The sequence below is a fragment of the Balaenoptera acutorostrata genome, chromosome 1 (assembly GCF_949987535.1).
Source record: "Balaenoptera acutorostrata chromosome 1, mBalAcu1.1, whole genome shotgun sequence".
NCBI classification, from domain to species: domain Eukaryota; kingdom Metazoa; phylum Chordata; class Mammalia; order Artiodactyla; family Balaenopteridae; genus Balaenoptera; species Balaenoptera acutorostrata.
Genome location: NC_080064.1, coordinates 131,977,555 through 131,991,870, shown reverse-complemented (window position 1 = coordinate 131,991,870; position 14,316 = coordinate 131,977,555). Strand labels below are relative to the sequence as shown.

Below are 14,316 nucleotides of genomic sequence, written 5' to 3'. Positions count from 1 at the left end.
ATTTTGGTAGCCAGCCAATTTAGCCACCTGTTTGATGCCTAGTATGATTGAACAACTGTAGAGTTGCTCCATGCAACTCTGAGTTACATAGTCCCTGAGTCTCAAGTTCAGAGGTGAGGTCTGGATGCTGAGCCTTGTGCATTTAAAGGCCTGAGATGGTTAGTTGTGCACCTTACTTCTTAGAAATTTTAGGCTGATGCGGGCTGAAGCCTGCTAAGTGAATTTCATCATGAAGAATTTCCATACTCAGCTTTCTGACAGGTGATTATTGAATAACTATGTTCTAGGCAAGGTAAGATACTTAGGCCATAGAGATGAATAAGACAGGATCATGGTCTTTGTGTATGTAAAAAGTTTAGTGTAAGAGTATGATAAGTGAACATCTAGTGGAACCTGCAGGGGAGTGCACGGGAAGGGCACTTAACCCTGTTTGAGAAGATCAAGGAACACTTCCTGACCAGGTCTTCATTTGGACTCAAGAGATGATTTGTATTTAGGCCAAGCTGGGTAGAGTGGAGATGCTGGTAGTTGAGGAAGAAGAGGAAATGGAGACCGTGAGCAAAATGAAAGTGCAAAGGCCTGGAGGCTTCAAAGAATGGGCATGTTTGTAAGTAGTTGGGAATGATGTGGTTGATATGGCTGACAGCTAAAAGAGTTTGGAAATGAGACAGATGCCCTGTGAGCCAAATCTGTTCTTTTTTGTGAGGGTTTTGGTGAGTCACTGGAGATTTTTAAAGCCAGAAAATGACATGATGAAATTTCCATTTTAAAAAGTTCATTTTAATGGCAGTGTGGAGAATGAATTGGAACCCTTTCCTCTCTAATCACTCACAAAAATTGGCGTAATTGTAGCACTTCTCATGGCCAGCTGTATACTACAGATATTTGTGTAACCTGTCTTCTTTATTATTTTATGAGTTCTCAGATGCCAGGGAGCCTCTTATATTCAAAAGTATAATATCTACGACCATCTCTTAGCATGTTCTTGAACCTATTAGGTTCTCAGTAAGTGTGTGAATGCCAATATACTCTGTTATAGACAACAATCTTTCATATTTCTCCTTGTTTCCCTCTTCTCCAGTTCCTGATTCATGCCCCACACTCAGAAATCAACATAGTTTCTTCTAGGTATGGGACCCAAAATCAAGATAGATACTTTGACCAAAAATATTTTTCTTTAATTTTGAACTTATGTATATAAAAAGTCTGCGAAGAATAAGTTAAATTTGGTTATACACTATTGCTTAACACTGCTTTGGAAAGCCCAAATGGGTGGTGTCTATGCTTTTGTGCATCAGGCACTTAGAGAAAATGTGATGAGGTCATTCATTTTGTTTGAGGGGCCAAAGTGACTTGTGGGTTTCCTGGGACCTCAGGAAGAAGGAAGGAAGTGGATTCTCTGCAGCTGGTCCAGGCTGAGACTCCTGAGAAGAACTCTGAGAAATGGCTTAGACTCTGCTTGAAAAATGGAGGCAAGGCCAGCACCCTGCCAGACACCAGCAGTGATGAAAACGACTAGTGACGTGAGGGGGACAGAAGGGAAGGAAGCAGAAAATCTACTTGGGTAGAGGTGTCAGGTTCCTGTGAAGCAGTGGCTGTGGGGAGGGGGTGATCCATGGGGGGAGGGAGCCAAGTGTATGCATATGAGTCAGGAGGTTGAGGCCATTTGTAGTGACTGGGAAACTGCACGACAATCTTCGGAGGACACAGGTGGGAGCTACCACCATCCCCTAAAGATTCCAAGAGAGAGCAAGGGGCTTGGACTAGGCTGGATGTTCCCAGTGTGGAAGAAAGGGTTCAGGGACTGAATGAAGGGTGGGGGGTAACTACTGGGCATATACCCTGAGAAAACCATCATTCAAAAAGAGTCGTGTACCACAGTGTTCATTGCAGCTCTATTTACAATAGCCAGGACATGGAAGCAACCTAAGTGTCCATCAACAGATGAATGGATAAAGAAGATGTGGCACATATATAGAATGGAATATTACTCAGCCATAAAAAGAAACGAAATTGAGTCATTTGTACTGAGGTGGATGGACCTAGAGTCTGTCACACAGAGTGAAGTAAGTCAGAAAGAGAAAAACAGATACTGTATGCTAACACATATATATGGAATCTAAAAAAAAAAAAAAGTTTCTGAAGAACCTAGGGGCAGGACAGGAATAAAGACGCAGACATAAAGAATGGACTTGAGGACATGGGGAAGGGGAAGCTGGGACAAAGTGAGGGAGTGGCATGGACATATATACACTACCAAATGTAAAATAGATAGCTAGTGGGAAGCAGCCACATAGCACAGGGAGATCAGCTCGGTGCTTTGTGACCACCTAGAGGGGTGAGATTGGGGGGAGGGGAGGGAGACGCAAGAGGGAGGAGATATGAGGATATATGTATATGTATAGCTGATTCACTTTGTTATAAAGCAGAAACTAACACACCACTGTAAAGCAATTATACTCCAATAAAGATGTTAAAAAAAAAAAAAGAGTGGCCTTGTTAAACAAAAGGCGGTACACAGAAGAAAAAAAAAAAGAGTGGGGGTAGGAGTGGTAGAGACAGCAGAAACCCTGTCCCCCCCACTGTTTCCACAGGTTGTTGTGGCCCAGCAGAAAGTACAGTGTTACACAGTCACAAACTAGAACAGTAGGGAATTACGGTTATTGTTATATTTAGATCTAATTTGTATCTAGAATTTTTTCATGGCTAATAGAATAACATGAGGTTTGTGCTCACTCCCTTGTATGGGAGAGGGGAGGAAGGAGGTTTACTTCTAGCTTCTAGAATTAAGGTTTTAATACTAGTATTGAGCCATCACTATTGTCAGACGCCACATTTAATTATCACAGCAACTCTGGGAATTCCCTGGTGGTCCAGTGGTTAGGACTCCACGCTTCCACTGCAGGGGGCACGGGTTTGATCCCTGGTCAGGGAACTAAGATCCCATATACCCTGCAGTGTGGAAAAAAAAAATAATCACAGCAACTCAAGTAGGTACTCCTATATCCGTTTACAGATGAGAAACCAAGGTTCAGAAAGATATTAACAGCTTGGAAGTGGTTAAGTCAAGACTCCAGTGCTGACCTATGGGTCTCTGAAGACTGTGCTCCTAGCCACTGGGCTCTATTGCTTCCTTAGTGCTTGTAGAATAAAGGGATCCTTCTGTACACATCCTGCCTCAGGTGAGCTTTCATAGAAGGCACTCTGGCCTGGGACACAGGTTTTCATTGAGGTGGGAAAGAAGAGGAACTGGGACTGACTCAACAGTTCTGGCTAGCTTTGCCCTGAGAAGTTCAAGTTCCCTTGGGCATGGAAAATGGGAAGGGAGGAGGAAATGTGAGGGTTTTGAGAGGAAATGAGAAAATCCCAGGTTGTAACTTGTGAGGGGGTGGTTTGTCCTCCCTGCAAACAGTGTTCCCATAAACTCATTTATCTTTAGGGACCCTCTACCTTCATCATGTCAGATTCCCTGCCCCATGTACTCATTCCAAAATACTGGTCGAGGGCATTATGTGAAATGGGAAGGCACTGAAGGGTTTTTTTTTTTGAATTTTTGAATTTTATTTTATATATTTTTTTATACAGCAGGTTCGTATTAGTCATCAATTTTACACACATCAGGGTATACATGTCAATCCCAATCTCCCAGTTCATCACACCACCACCACCACCACCCCCCAGCCGTTTTCCCCCCTTGGTGTCCATAGGTTTGTTCTCTACATCTGTGTCTCAATTTCTGCCCTGCAAACTGGTTCATCTGTACCATTCTTCTAGGTTCCACATATATGCGTTAATATATTTGTTTTTCTATTTCTGACTTACTTCACTCTGTATGACAGTCTCTAGATCCATCCACGTCTCTACAAATGACCCAATTTTGTTCCTTTTTATGGCTGAGTAATATTCCATTGTATATATGTACCACAACTTCTTTATCCATTCATCTGTCAATGGGCATTTAGGTTTCTTCCATGTCCTGCCTATTGTAAATAGTGCTGCAATGAACAGTGGGGTGCGTGTGTCTTTTTGTTTTTTTTTTTTTTTTTTTTTTTTTTTAAAGGATTTTTCTTATTTATTTATTTATTTATTTATTTATTTATTTTTGGCTGTGTTGGGTCTTCGGTTCGTGCGAGGGCTTTCTCCAGTTGCGGCAAGCGGGGGCCACTCTTCATCGCGGTGCGGGGACCGCTCTTCATCGCGGTGCGCGGCGTGTGTCTTTTTGAATTATGGTTTTCTCTGGGTATATGCCCAGTAGTGGGATTGCTGGTCATATGGTAATTCTATTTTTAGTTTTTTAAGGAACCTCCATGCTGTTCTCTATAGTGGCTGTATCAATTTGCATTCCCACCAACAGTGCAAGAGGGTTCCCTTTTCTCCACACCCTCTCCAGCATTTGTTGTTTGTAGATTTTCTGATGATGCCCATTCTAACTGGTGTGAGGTGATACTTCATTGTAGTTTTGATTTGCATTTCTCTAATGATTAGTGATGTTGAGGAGCTTTTCATGTGCTTCTTGGCCATCTGTATGTCTTCTTTGGAGAAATGTCTATTCAGGTCTTCTGCCCATTTTTGGATTGGGTTGTTTGTTTTTTAATATTGAGCTGCATGAGCGGTTTATATATTATGGAGATTAATCCTTTGTCCGTTGATTCGTTTGCAAATATTTTCTCCCATTCTGAGGGCTGTCTTTTTGTCTTGTTTGCAGTTTCCTTTGTTTTGCAAAAGCTTTTAAGTTTCATTAGGTCCCATTTGTTTATTTTTGTTTTTATTTCCATTACTCTAGGAGGTGGGTCAGAAAAGATCTTGCTGTGATTTATTTATTTATTTATTTATTTATTTATTTATTTATTTATGGCTGTGTTGGGTCTTCGTTGCAGTGAGCAGGCTTTTCATCACAGTGGCTTCTCTTGTTGCAGAGCATGGGCTGTAGGCACACGGACTTCAGTAGTTGTGGCACGTGGGCTCCAGAACGCAGGCTCAGTAGTTGTGGCACACAGGCTTAGTTGCTCTGTGGCATGTGGGATCTTCCCGGACCAGGGCTCGAACCCGTGTTCTCTGCATTGGCAGGCAGATTCTTAACCACTGCGCCACGAGGGCAGTCCCTTGCTGTGATTTATGTCAAAGAGTGTTCTTCCTATGTTTTCCTCTAAGAGTTTTATAGTGTCCATTCTCACATTTAGTTCTCTAATCCATTTTGAGTTTATTTTTGTGTATGGTGTTAGGGAGTGTTCTAATTTCATTCTTTTACATGTAGCTGTCCAGTTTTCCCAGCGCCATTTATTGAAGAGACTGTCTTTTCTCCATTGTATATCCTTGCCTCCTTTGTCATAGAGAAGTTGACCATATGTGCGTGGGTTTATCTCTGTGCTTTCTATCCTGTTCCATTGATCTATATTTCTGTTTTTGTGCCAGTACCATACTGTCTTGATTACTGTAGCTTTGTAGTATAGTCTGAAGTCAGGGAGTCTGATTCCTCCAGCTCCGTTTTTTTTTTTAATTTTTTAAAAAATTTTTGGCTGCATTGGGTCTTTGTTGCTGCATGCGAGCTTTTTCTAGTTGTGGCGAGCAGAGGCTACTCTTCGTTGGGGTGCGCGGGCTTCTCATTGTGGTGACTTCTCTTGTTGTGGAACACTGGCTCTAGGTGCATGGGCTTCAGTAGTTGTGGCTTGCAGGCTCAGTAGTTGTGGCTCACGGGCCCTAGAGCGCAGGCTCAGTAGTTGTGGCACACGGGCCTAGTTGCTCCGCGACATGTGGGATCTTCCTGGACCAGGGCTTGAACCCGTGTCCCCTGCATTGGCAGGTGGATTTCCAACAACTGCGCCACCAGGGAAGCCCTCCAGCTCCGTTTTTTCCCCTCAAGACTGCTTTGGCTATTTGGGGTCTTTTGTGTCTCCATAAAAATTTTGAGGTTTTTTTGTTCTAGTTCTGTGAAAAATGCCATTGGTAATTTGATAGGGATTGCATTGAATCTGTAGATTGCTTTGAATAGTATAGTCAATTTCACAATATTAATTCTTCCAATCCAAGAACATGGTATATCTCTCCATCTGTTGGTATCATCTTTAATTTCTTTCATCAGTGTCTTATAGTTTTCTGCATACAGTACAGGTCTTTTGTCTCCCTGGGTAGGTTTATTCATAGGTATTTTATTCTTTTTGTTGCAATGGTAAATGGGAGTATTTCCTTAATTTCTCTTGCAGATTTTTCATCATTAGTGTATAGGAGTGCAAGACATTTCTGTGCATTAATTTTGTATCCTGCAACTTTACCATATTCATTAATTAGCTCTAGTAGTTTTCTGGTGGCATCTTTAGGATTCTCTATGTATAGTATCATGTCATCAGCAAACAGTGACAGTTTTACTTCTTCTTTTCCAATTTGTATTCTTTTATTTCTTTTTCTTCTCTGATTATCATGGCTAGGACTTCCAAAACAATGTTGAATAAGAGTGGTGAGAGTGGACATCCTTGTCTTGTTCCTGATCTTAGAGGAAATGCTTTCAGTTTTTCACCACTGAGAATGATGTTTGCTGTGGGTTTGTCATATATGGCCTTTATTATGTTGAGGTAGGTTCCCTCTATGCCCACTTTCTGGAGAGTTTTGATCATAAATGGGTGTTGAATTTTGTCAAAAGCTTTTCCTGCATCTATTGAGGTGATCATATGGTTTTCTCCTTCAATTTGTTAATATGGTGTATCGCATTGATTGATTTGCATATATTGAAGAATCCTTGCATCCCTGGGACAAATCCCACTTGATCATGGTATTTATCTTTTAATGAGTTGTTGGATTCTATGTGCTAATATTTTGTTGAGGATTTTTGCATCTATATTCGTGAGTGATATTGGTCTGAATTTTCTTTTTTTGTAGTATCTTTGTCTGGTTTTGGTATCAGGGTGATGGTGGCCTTGTAGAATGAGTTTGGAAGTGTTTCTTCCTCTGCAACTGTTTTGAAGAGTTTGAGAAGGATGGGTGTTAGCTGTTCTCTAAATGTTTGATAGAATTCACCTGTGAAGCCATCTGGTCCTGGACTTTTGTTTGTTGGAAGATTTATTTTTTTTAAATTTTGGTTGTTGTTGTTTTTAAAATTTATTTATTTATTTATTTATGGCTGTGTTGGGTCTTCGTTTCTGTGCGAGGGCTTTCTCTAGTTGCGGCAAGCGGGGACCATTCTTCTTCGTGGTGCGCGGGCCTCTCACTGTCGTGGCCTCTCTTGTTGCGGAGCACAGGCTCCAGACGCACAGGCTTAGTAGTTGTGGCTCATGGGCCCAGTTGCTCTGCGGCATGTGGGATCTTCCCAGACCAGGGCTGGAACCTGTGTCCCCTGCATTGGCAGTCCGATTCTCCACCACTGCACCACCAGGGAAGCCCTGTTGGAAGATTTTTAATCAGAGTTTCAATTTCATTACTTGTGATTGATCTGTTCATGTTTTCTGTTTCTTCCTGGTTCAGTCTTGGAAGGTTATACCTTTCTAAGAATTTGTCCATTTCTTCCAGGTTGTCCATTTTATTGGCATAGTGTTGCTTGTAGTAGTCTCTTATGATGCTTTGTATTTCTGCAGTGTCCGTTGTAACTTCTCCTTTTTCTTTTCTTTTTTTTTTAAAAGCACTTTTTTTAAAAAAAATTATTTATTTATTTATTTATTTATGGCTGTGTTGGGTCTTCGTTTCCGTGCGAGGGCTTCCTCTAGTTGCGGCAAGTGGAGGCCACTCTTCATCGCGGTGCGCGGGCCTCTCACTATCGCGGCCTCTCTTGTTGCGGAGCACAGGCTCCAGACGCGCAGGCTCAGCAATTGTGGCTCACGGGCGCAGTTGCTCCGCGGCATGTGGGATCTTCCCAGACCAGGGCTCGAACCCGTGTCCCCTGCATTGGCAGACAGATTCTCAACCACTGCGCCACCAGGGAAGCCCTCCTTTTTCATTTCTAATTTTATTGATTTGAGTCCTCTCCCTCTTTTTCTTGGTGAGTATGGCTAATGGTTTATCGGTTTTGTTTATCTTCTCAAAGAACCAGCTTTTAGTTTTATTGATCTTTGCTATTGTTTTCTTTTTTTCTATTTCATTTATTTCTGCTCTGATCTTTAAGATCTCTTTCCTTCTACTAACTTTGGGTTTTATTTGTTCTTCTTTCTCTAGTTACTTGAGGTGTAAGATTAGATTGTTTATTTGAGATTTTTCTTGTTTCTTGATGTAGGCTTGTATTGAACTTCCCTCTTGGAACTGCTCCCATAAGTTCTGGATCTTCCTGTTTTCGTTGTAATTTCTCTGTAAGTATTTTTTGATTTCCTCTTTGATTCTTCAGTGATCTCTTGGTTATTTAGTAACACATTGTTTAGCCTTCATGTGTTTGTGTTTTTTACGTTTTTTCCCCTGTAATTGGTTTCTAATCTCATAGTGTTTTGGTCAGAAAAGATGCTTGATATGATTTCAATTTTCTTAAACTTACCTAGGCTTGATTTGTGACTCAAGACGTGATCTATCTTGGAGAATGTTCCATGCACACTTGAGAAAAAAGTGTAATCTGCTGTTTTTGGATGGAATGTCCTATAAATATCAGTTAAATCTATCTGGTCTATTGTGCCATTTAAAGCTTCTGTTTCCTTATTAATTTTCTGTCTGCATGATCTGTCCATTGGTGTGAGGTGTTAAAGGCCCCCACTATTGTGTTACTGTCGATTTCCTCTTTTATAGCTGTTAGCAGTTGCCTTATGTATTGAGGTGCTCCTATTTGGGTGCATATATTTTTATAATTGTTATATCTTCTTCTTGGATTGATCCCTTAATCATTATGTAGTGTCCTTCCTTGTCTCTTGTAACATTCTTTATTTTAAAGTCTATTTTATCTGATACGAGTATTGCTCCTCCAGCTTTCTTTTGATTTCCATTTGCATGGAAATTCTTTTTCCATCCCTTCATTTTCAGTCTGTATGTGTCCCTAGATCTGAAGTGGGTCACTTTTAGACAGCATATTAATGGGTCTTGTTTTTGTATCCATTCAGTGAGCCTGTGTCTTTTGGTTGGAGTATTTAATCCATTCACGTTTAAGGTAATTATTAATATGTATGTTCCTAATACCATTTTCTTAATTGTTTTGGGTTTGTTTGTTTGTTTTTTTAAAGATTTATTTATTGATTTATTGATTGATTGATTGCTATGTTGGGTCTTCGTTTCTGTGCTAGGGCTTTCTCTAGTTGTGGCAAGCGGGGGCCACTCTTCATCGCGGTGCGCGGGCCTCTCACTATCGTGGCCTCTCTTGTTGCGGAGCACAGGCTCCAGACGCGCAGGCTCAGTAGCCGTGGCTCAGTGGCCTAGTTGCTCCGTGGCATGTGGGATCTTCCCAGACCAGGGCTCGAACCTGTGTCGCCTGCATTAGCAGGCAGATTCTCAACCACTGCGCCACCAGGGAAGCCCTGGGTTTGTTTTTGTAGGTCCTTTCTTTTGTGTTTCCTACTTGGAGAAGTTCTTTTAGCATTTGTTGTAGAGCTGGTTTGTTGGCGCTGAAATCTTTTAGCTTTTGCTTTCTGTAAAGCTTTTCATTTATCCATCGAATCTGAATGAGATCCTTGCTGGGTAGAGTAATCTTGGTTGTAGGTTCTTCCCTTTCATCACTTTAAATATGTTGTGCCACTCCCTTCTGGCTTGCAGAGTTTCTGCCGAGAAATCAGCTGTTAACCTTACGGGAGTTCCCTTGTATATTATTTGTCATTTTTCCCTTGCTGCTTTCAATAATTTTTCTTTGTCTTTAATTTTTGCCAATTTGATTACTATGTTTCTTGGCGTGTTTTTCCTTGGGTTTATCCTGTGTGGGACTCTGCGCTTCCTGGACTTGGGTGGCTATTTCCTTTCCCATGTTAGGGAAGTTTTCAACTATGATCTCTTCAAATATTTTCTCTGATCCTTTCTCTCTCTCTTCTCCTTCTGGGACCCCTATAATGCGAATGTTGTTGCTTTTAATGTTGTTCCAGAGGTCTCTTAGGCTGTCTTCATTTCTTTTCATTCTTTTTTCTTTATTCTGTTCCGCAGCAGTGAATTCCACCTTTCTGTCTTCCAGGTCACTTATCTGTTCTTCTGCCTCAGTTATTCTGCTATTGATTCCTTCTAGTGTAGTTTTCATTTCAGTTATTGCATTGTTCATCTCTGTTTGTTTGTTCTTTAATTCTTCTAGGTCTTTGTTAAACATTTCTTGCATGTTCTCGATCTTTGCCTCCATTCTTTTTCCTCAGTCGTGGATCATCTTCACTATCATTATTCTCAATTCTTTTTCTGGAAGGTTGCCTATCTCCACTTTATTTAGTTGTTTTTCTGGGGTTTATCTTGTTCTTTCATCTGGTACAAGCCCTCTGCCTTTTCATCTTGTCTATCTTTCTGTGAATGTGGTTTTTGTTTTACAGGCTGCAGGATTGTAGTTTTTCTTGCTTCTGCTGTGTGCCCTCTGGTGGGTGAGGCTATCTAAGAGGCTGTGCAAGTTTCCTGATGGGAGAGACTGGTGGTAGGTAGAGCTGGCTGTTGCTCTGGTGGGCAGAGTTCGGTAAAACTTTAATCTGCTTGTCTGCTGATGGGTGGGGCTGGGTTCCCTCCCTGTTGGTTGTTAGGCCTGAGGTGACCCAACACTGGAGCCTACCCAGGCTCTTTGGTGGGGCTAATGGCAGACTCTGGGAGGGCTCACACCAAGGAGTGCTTCCCAGAACTTCTGCTTCCAGTGTCCTTGTCCTCACAGTGAGCCACAGCCACCTCCTGCCTCTGCAGGACACCCTCTGACACTAGCAGGTAGGTGTGGTTCAGTCTACCCTGGGGTCACTGCTCCTTCCCCCTGGGTCTTGATGTGCACACTAATTTGTGTGTGCCCTCCAGCAGTGGAGTCTCTGTTTCCCCCAGTCCTGTGGAAGTCCTGCAGTCAAATCCCGCTAGCATTCAAAGTCTGATTCTCTAGGAATTCCTTCTCCCGTTGCCGGTCCCCCAGGTTGGGAAGCCTGACGTGGGGCTCAGAACCTTCACTCCAGTGGGTGGACTTCTGTGATATAAGTGTTCTCCAGTTTGTGAGTCACCCACCCAGCAGTTATGGGATTTGATTTTATTTTGTTTGCGCCACTCCTACCATCTCACTGTGGCTTCTCCTTTGTGTTTGGATGTGGGGTATCTTTTTTGGTGAGTTCCTGTGTCTTCCTGTTGATGATTGTTCAGCAGTTAGTTGTGATTCCGGTGCTCTCGCAAGAGGGAGTGAGAGCAGGTCCTTCTACTCTGCCATCTTGAACCAATCTCTGCACCCTCCTTTTAAAGCAGCTTTTCCATAATGGCTTAACATCCTATCTCTCTGAGCTGGGTGTATGATCCCTTGCTTGCTAAGGATATAAGCACATTTGTATGCTGATACCATGATTTTATTATCAGGAATAACTGTAATTCTTACTGTAAAAAAGTCTTAGGTCAACTTTAGAGAATCTGGTTCCACTTGTGTATTTATGAAAATTTAGCATATTAAAGGTGGTATTTCAAATCAAAGGGGAATAATGGAGTATTGAATAAAAGCCATTGAGAATATCAGTCATTATTTAGAAAAAAGAAAAAAATGTTTATTTTTATCTCACAGCATGCCATAAAATAAATTTCAAAATGTTTAGAGGATTAAGCATAAGAAACTCTACTATGATGTGCTCAGACAAAACAAAGATTATCTTAGTAATTTGGGGGAGAGAAAGACACAAGCAAGACACCAAACCTAGAAGCCACAAAGAAACAGATAAACAGAAGTTCTCTTGCAAAATTAAGTGTTTTCATGATGAAAGTTATCATAAACAAAATAAAAGATAAAAGAAAACTGGGAGAAAATATGTGCAACATATGTAACAGACAAGGGGATAATACTCATAAAACAAAGAGTTCCTGTAATCATTAATTTAAAAAAAAGTGGAACAATAGAAATTGTGAAACAACAAAGGGAGAAATGCAAATAGCTCATTTACTTAAAAAGTTGCTAAAGTTTCTGCACCCAATTACAATATGTGGGACCAATTCCAATGTGTATGCAGATGGGGTTTTCCACACCAGCACCAACTAGCAATTCTCTGACACCAGCTGGGTGTAAAATGCAATTCAGTCTGACACTATCTACCCAGAGACAACATCAGATCCCACAGGTTAAGGGCTCAGTCCCATAAGACTACCACCCACTTCAGATGCCAGTCACAAGTCCCAGGTTGCTGTCTGTCTGACCAACTGGTTATAAATCATATAAATCAGATGTTCCTACAGACCCCCTCCTTAGGTTTGATTAATTTGCTCACAGAACTCAGAGAAACATTTTACTTACTAGATTGTCAGTTTATTATAAAAAGATATAACTCAGGAACAGCCACATGGAAGAGATTCATAGGGCAAGGTATGTGGGAAGGGCGCGGAGTGTCCATGTCCTTTCCGGGTGAGCTACTCTCCCTGAATCTCCACATGTTCACCAACCTGGAAGCTCTCCAAACCACATCTTTATGGTTTTATGGAGGCCTTATTACACAGGCATGCTTGATTACATCATTGACCATTGGTGACTGATTCAACCTCTAGCTCCTCTATTCTCCCTGGAAATTAGGGGGTGGGACTGAAATTTCCAGCCCTCTATTCAAGGTTGGTTCCTTTGGCATCAAGCCTCCATCCTTAGGTGATTTCCAAATGTCATCTTGTTACCTGAAAACCAGGTTCATCTTCTGGTGGGTGTCAAGCCAAAAGACACAACCAAGTCAAAGAGCAGGAGAAGGAAGGATTTATTACTTGCAGCAAGTAAGGAGAACACCTGGGATCCTTCCTAAAGCAGTGTCTCTTTTTCTTTTTCCTTCCACATCCCAGTTATTGAAAAACCTAAACACCACCTCAGCCAGTTGGGAGGTGTGGGTGGTAAGTCCTACCGCAACCTTCTGAAGTTTGTAGCAAGTATCTCACTCTGAGACATGAAATAGGTGTTTATTACTACTGCACTTCTTGGATGCTCAGGGTCCGCTGTAGTGTATTGCCAAAGGTGTTCTCTAATCCTCTCCAAAAAAGCAGGGTTTTTTTTTTTTTATCCTTTCCTTTTGGAAAACATTTCAAATGTTGTTATAATTTAATGAGCCAGTCTCTGGCCATTTCTCCCGGTCGCCAAGTTGGTATTGTAGCCAGACTGTATTACAAAATAAAATAAATTGTTTTTTTGTAATTGTGGTATAGACACAGAGTTTCCAATGACTCAGAATGCACCCTAACAGGCTGTCGGAGGGGACTGATATCTGGTTTCCCATATCCTCAGTTGAGGTTTTCTCTCCAGCTATCATGAGGGTCTAAGATAAAGGCTGGTGGAGACAAAAATTCGGCTATTCTCAGCCACTGAAAATTTCCTTCCCTGGAGAGTTGTTAAGTTCTGCCAATAGATAGTTTAAAAGTGCACACTCAAGTTGTCCAGGTCTACCAAAGTGGCACCCCTCTGAAACAGGAGGAAAGGGGGCAGGGCACAGCCTTTGAAAGAATGACATATCCTGAGGACATGACATAAACTGATTAGAACAAAACTGGTCCAAGATGGCGGACAATTAGACTTCCACTAGACCTTGAGCCTCAGTATACGCCCACTGTAACACATTAGCAAGCTAAATGACACACCCACTAGTGCCATGACAGTTCCAAGGTCACCATAAGGATCAAAAAGTGGGTGGTGTCCCAATTCCTGGAAATCCCTGCTCCTTCCCAAAATAGCTGGAATACTCCTCCCACTCATTAGCCTATGAAATTACCCACCCCTCTAAAAACTGACAACCCCAAACCCTGGTGCCTTTCTCACCTTCTGAGATGACCCACACTGTCTGTGGAGTGTGTTTCTCTCTAAATAAATCCACTTCTCACCTATCACTTTGTGTCTCACTGAATTCTTTCTGTGATGAGACATCAAGAGCTTGAGCTTCATTAAGTCCTGAGACCAGGTGTGTGATCTCAGTTGGAAGACCGTAGGTTTTGGCCGTGTTCGAGTCCCGGCCGTGTGGGTTCGAGTCCCAGTCTGAGTTTTGGCTGGATTTGAGTCCTGGCCACAGGGGTTCAAATCCCAATCAGGGTTTTGGCTGGGTTCGAGTCCCAGCACGTGTGTTCAAGTCCCAATCTGAGGTGCATGGTTTCACCTCTACAAATAATTCAGGTTACCAGGACCCCCAGTGAGAGTCAAAATTAGGAAGAGAGACACCGATTGTCTCACTGAGGCCTTTCATGATCATGCATCCCTGATCAGCCTTCAGGATTCTAAATCTTCAAAAGATTGCAGTAGGACCTACCACCTACACTTCCCGACTGATTGAAGTGGGCTTTAGG

The 14,316-nt window shown here is 41.9% G+C and overlaps 1 long non-coding RNA gene across 1 annotated transcript in view; it reads left to right on the top strand.

The window, feature by feature from the left end:
• The window catches only part of LOC130708636 (uncharacterized), a 73,161-nt gene that overhangs the window by 36,450 nt on the left and 22,395 nt on the right, over positions 1-14,316 (top strand). The gene's annotated exons all lie outside the window — the stretch shown is intronic.